General features: G+C 47.2%; 1 long non-coding RNA gene across 2 annotated transcripts in view; it reads right to left on the bottom strand.

Annotated features, from left to right (window-relative positions):
- LOC119467102 overlaps positions 1-4,449 on the bottom strand; it is a 35,928-nt gene that overhangs the window by 25,975 nt on the left and 5,504 nt on the right. The window lies entirely within an intron of this gene.

Below are 4,449 nucleotides of genomic sequence, written 5' to 3'. Positions count from 1 at the left end.
TTTTGAGACAGAGTCTCATTCTGTCACCCAGCCTGGATGGATTGAGTGGTGTGATCTCAGCTTACTGCAACATCCACCTCCTGGGTTCAAGTGATTCTTGTGCCTCAGCCTCCCAAGCAACTGGGACTACAGGTCTGTACCACCACACCCAGATAATTACATATATATTATATATTTTAAATTATATATATATATATAATATATATTAATTATATTAATATATATATTTATAAATATATATAATTATATATATATATATAACATATATATATTTAGTAGAGGCAGGGTTTTGCCATGTTGGCCAGGGTGGTTTTGGATTCCTGGCCTCAAGTGATCTGACTGCCTCAGCCTCCCAAAGTGCTGGGGTTACAGGCATGAGCCACCATGCCTGGCCTCTTGCTCTCTATCTGATTACTCTTTCTGCGGTTTCAGCTGTCATGTCATGGAGGCAGCCCACATGAATGAGTTTGGAAGCAGATCTTTGGAGGCCTGCTAACAGCCACTTGAGTGGACCGTGAAGCCGCTCTTCTCCCTTTGAGCCTTCAGATGAGACTACAGCCCTGGCCAGGGACCTTGAGCCAGAAGCACCAGCTAAACCAACTCAGATTCCTAACCCATAGTAACTGTGAGGTAATTGATACTTTGTTTTAAATGGCTAGGTTTGGGGTAATCTGTGAGTCAGTCATAGATCAATACTACAGGAATCACCTCATACTGCTGCCCTTAGCAGGGATTTGTGGGAGCAGCTCAGCCTGTGCAGTTCACACATCCATGAGAAAGCATAAGGGTAGCTCAGATTTAAAACAGTGACTCCCTGAAGGCAATGTCCTGCCACAGAGGACAGGAACGGGCTTGGTGTGCAATCCACATTTGTCGGTTAGAGAGCAGTGCCCTCACTGTAGAAGAAGACAGGTGACAGTGACAGTATGTCAGAACAGTCACATGTAGACACCCCTCTCACAATGAGAAATAAAGCTCTTGTTGGCTGAGATCCCTACATGTTCCATATATGCAAATCAGGACATGGATTCCTTGCCAGCAAGAGTTCAGATGGACCCTTCTTTCCTTTTAAGTATAGCAACCAGCCGTTTCTTGATCCTTTTCAAACCATAGGATGGTTACTCACGTTTCTTGGAGCGGCTGTTCTAAGAAATGATTCCAAAGGATGGAAACAAGTGAGTTCTGAGAAGTCACATCTCATTTTGTTTGCTAGGGGGCTATCTAGACATCACTGTTCTGACAGTCAGCTCCAAGCCTGGCCCACTCAGTCAGGTAACAGACACCTGACATTGTTGTGTCCATTCAGCTGTCCCTCCTACAACCCAGCTTGGGGGAGCATGCATTTTTCCTAATATTTTCACACTGGGATAAGTTTGTTAAAAGATTTTATGGTTATGTGATTGTATAATCGAATCGACCACTTACTTTCATAAGGATGTCTCCAACTCTACAACATGTATCATAGCACCCCCGCTAGCTAGCAGTTTCAAAGGAGAGATTTGGTCTCATGCATCCTCTGACACATTGGACACAAAGACAGGTGGTCACATGTGCTCCTCAGACTCATGCAAGGAGCATGTGTAGAAATATGCTTGTTGCCACAGTTCACTCAGACGTGCCAAGAAAATGTAGCTTTTAAATTTCTCATAACTGATCTCTTTATCAAGCAGCCCCCATCCCACTGTGTAACTACTAAGAGAAATAAAAGTGACATTTGCTCAGTGTATGGTTTCACAGCTTACTTTGCCACAGATAGTCCTGCTTCTAGATCACTCAGACTCTTTCTGGTTTCAAGTTCAGTTGTTCAGATTTCCTCCACTGCTGATTCCTTTCTAGGATGGTGCATGGGAAGGTGGAGAGTCTTTAGGATTTGGTGGTAGCAGAGATGGGGGACCTGGAACATTTGTTTAATCATTCCTCAAAAATGTTGATTGAACCCCTACTGTGTACTGGGTGCATTCTGGGTGCTGAATACACAGCAGTGAAGAAAACAAAGTCCTCACCCTCTGGCCTCACGGATCTTACATTCTTCTGGATGTGCTATGGACAATAAATAGACTAAAAATATGCAGTATGTTGGGGAGATGAGCAATACGGGGGGTGGAGAAGCAGGCTAAGGGAAATAGGGCATGCACGGTGAGACCATCGTTATTCAGGGAAGTCCCCATTAGTAAGAAGCCATTTGAAGCTAAGTCCTGAAGAAAGTGAAGGTCTGAATCCCGGGAAGGGTCTTCCAGGTGTGGAGACAATCAAGTGCAAGAGCCCTCAGGCAAGAGCATGTGTGATGCTGGAGGAAGAGCATGGAGTTCCAGCTGGCTGAACGGGAGCAGGTGAACAGGAGAGGCAGCGGGCAAGCCAGGCTGGTGGGCCTGGTGGACCATGGGAAGGAGTTTTTCTTTTACTCTAAATGAGATGAGAAGACATTGGAGGATTCTGTGTCAAGTGCATGTTGGAAGTCTCACTGTAGCCGCTGTGTGGAGAATAGACTGTAGAGAGCAAGGGTGAGAGAAGAAAGGTGAGTCAGGAGGCAACTGCAAAATCCTGGGGTAGATGACAGGGCACAGGCCAGGTCAGCAGCACTGGGGCTGGAGTAGGCAAGGATCTTTACTAACGGCAGGGGAGAAAAGGAGATCACGTATGCTCTGTGGGATTTTGTTGAACAACTAGAAGACTGGTGTTTCCATGTAGAAAAAGGGAAGACTGAGAGGAGGGGTTTTCCAGGGGGAGAAGAGGTCAGGGAGTTCAGTTTTGAATACTTTTTTTTTTTTCCAAGACGGAGTTCCCCTCTGTCACCCAGGCTGGAGTTCAGTGGCACGATCTCGGTTCACTGCAACCTCTGCCTCCCAGGTTCAAGTGATTCTCCTGCCCCAGTCTCTTGAGTAGCTGGAACTACAGGCATGTGCCACCATGCCTAGCTAATTTCTGTATTTTTAATAGAGATGGGCTTTCACCATGTTAGCCAGGCTGGTCTCTAACTCCTAACATCAGGGGATCTGCCAGTCTCACCCTCTCAAAGTGCTTGAGCCACCCAGCTCAGTTTTGGGTGGTCCCTCTCTCCCTCCCTCCCTCCTTCATTCCTTCCTTCATTCTCTCCCTCCCTCCTTCTTCCCTCCTTCCTTCCTTTCGAGTGTCACTCTGTCACCCAGGCTGGAGTGCAGTGGCATGATCTCAGCTCACTACAACCTCTGCTTCCCAGGTTCAACCCATTCTCCTGTCTCAGCCTCCTGAGTAGCTGGGACTACAGGTGTGCACCACCACGCCTGGCTAATTTTTGTATTTTTAGCAGAGACAGGGTTTCACCATGTTGGTCAGGCTGGTCTCAAACTCCTGACCTCAGGTGATCAATCTGCCTCTGCCTCCCAAAGCGCTGTGATTACAGGTGTGTTCCACCATGCCCAGTGGATACTTTTATTTTGTAAGTAGAAATGGTGAGGAAAGAACTGGTTTTAACAGTCTGGTGTTCAAGGAAGAGCTAGGACTGGAGATGTGCAGGTGAGATTTGCAGTGCACGGGCAGTGTTTAAAGCTGTGACACTGGATTATATCACTAAGACAGGGAGTTACGAAGTCCAGAGTTCAGATACAAAGAAGAATAAAGAATACAAAAGAATAAAGGATCATCAGCAGAAAGGACTGAGAAGTGTGGCAGGGCCTGGCCATGAGCCCTGGTCTCAAAGTCTCCACCCTTAACAGTCCCTTTTTGCTGACCACAAGCCTCTGTGGGCTCCCAGCCCTCTCGGCATCCTCTCTGGGCCTGGTAAGATCATCTGAGCCCTCTGTTCTTCCTGAGCCAGCCATGGAGAGCTGGGAGTGCTGCTCCAGGCTCCCTCATCCAACCACTTCCTCAGCAGATGCCTTATGACTGCCTCTTTTCACCCTGGAGAGGTGGGACTTTGATTGGGAACGGGGAGCTTCCTCTAAGGTACGCCCAGGTACATGTGACACAAGCCCACTCTTCACTTTAATTTGCAGATTCACCACCTCACTCCCCTGTTCTTCACCTATGAGCATGTATGCACACACACCACACACACACACACACACACACACACACACACACACACCCCTGAGTGTCTGACCCTAGGAATTAGAATCTGTGTGATCTCTTGTCCCTGCTCTGTCTCTTCTTACTCCTCATATGCTTCATTCTAGCATTCAACGAGATGGGACTTCTCTCTGACACGGACCTTCCTTTTCTAAAATTCACCCCTCTATCCAGCCAGGTAGGGCTATCAGTGGGTTAAAGGAGAAGATCTAGAATTTAGAAATCCCTGTTCTCTTTCCACAAAGCCTAGCTCTCAAGAGAAAGCTCCTGGCCGGGCGCGGTGGCTCATGCTTGTAATCCCAGCACTTTGGGAGGCCGAGGCGGGTGGATCACGAGGTCAAGAGATCAAGACCATCCTGGTCAACATGGTGAAACCCCGTCTCTACTAAAACTACAAAAAATTAG

Source organism: Cebus imitator, unplaced genomic scaffold (genome assembly GCF_001604975.1).
Source record: "Cebus imitator isolate Cc_AM_T3 unplaced genomic scaffold, Cebus_imitator-1.0 Scaffold260, whole genome shotgun sequence".
NCBI lineage: Eukaryota > Metazoa > Chordata > Mammalia > Primates > Cebidae > Cebus > Cebus imitator.
This window is presented reverse-complemented; position numbering and strand designations above follow the sequence as displayed.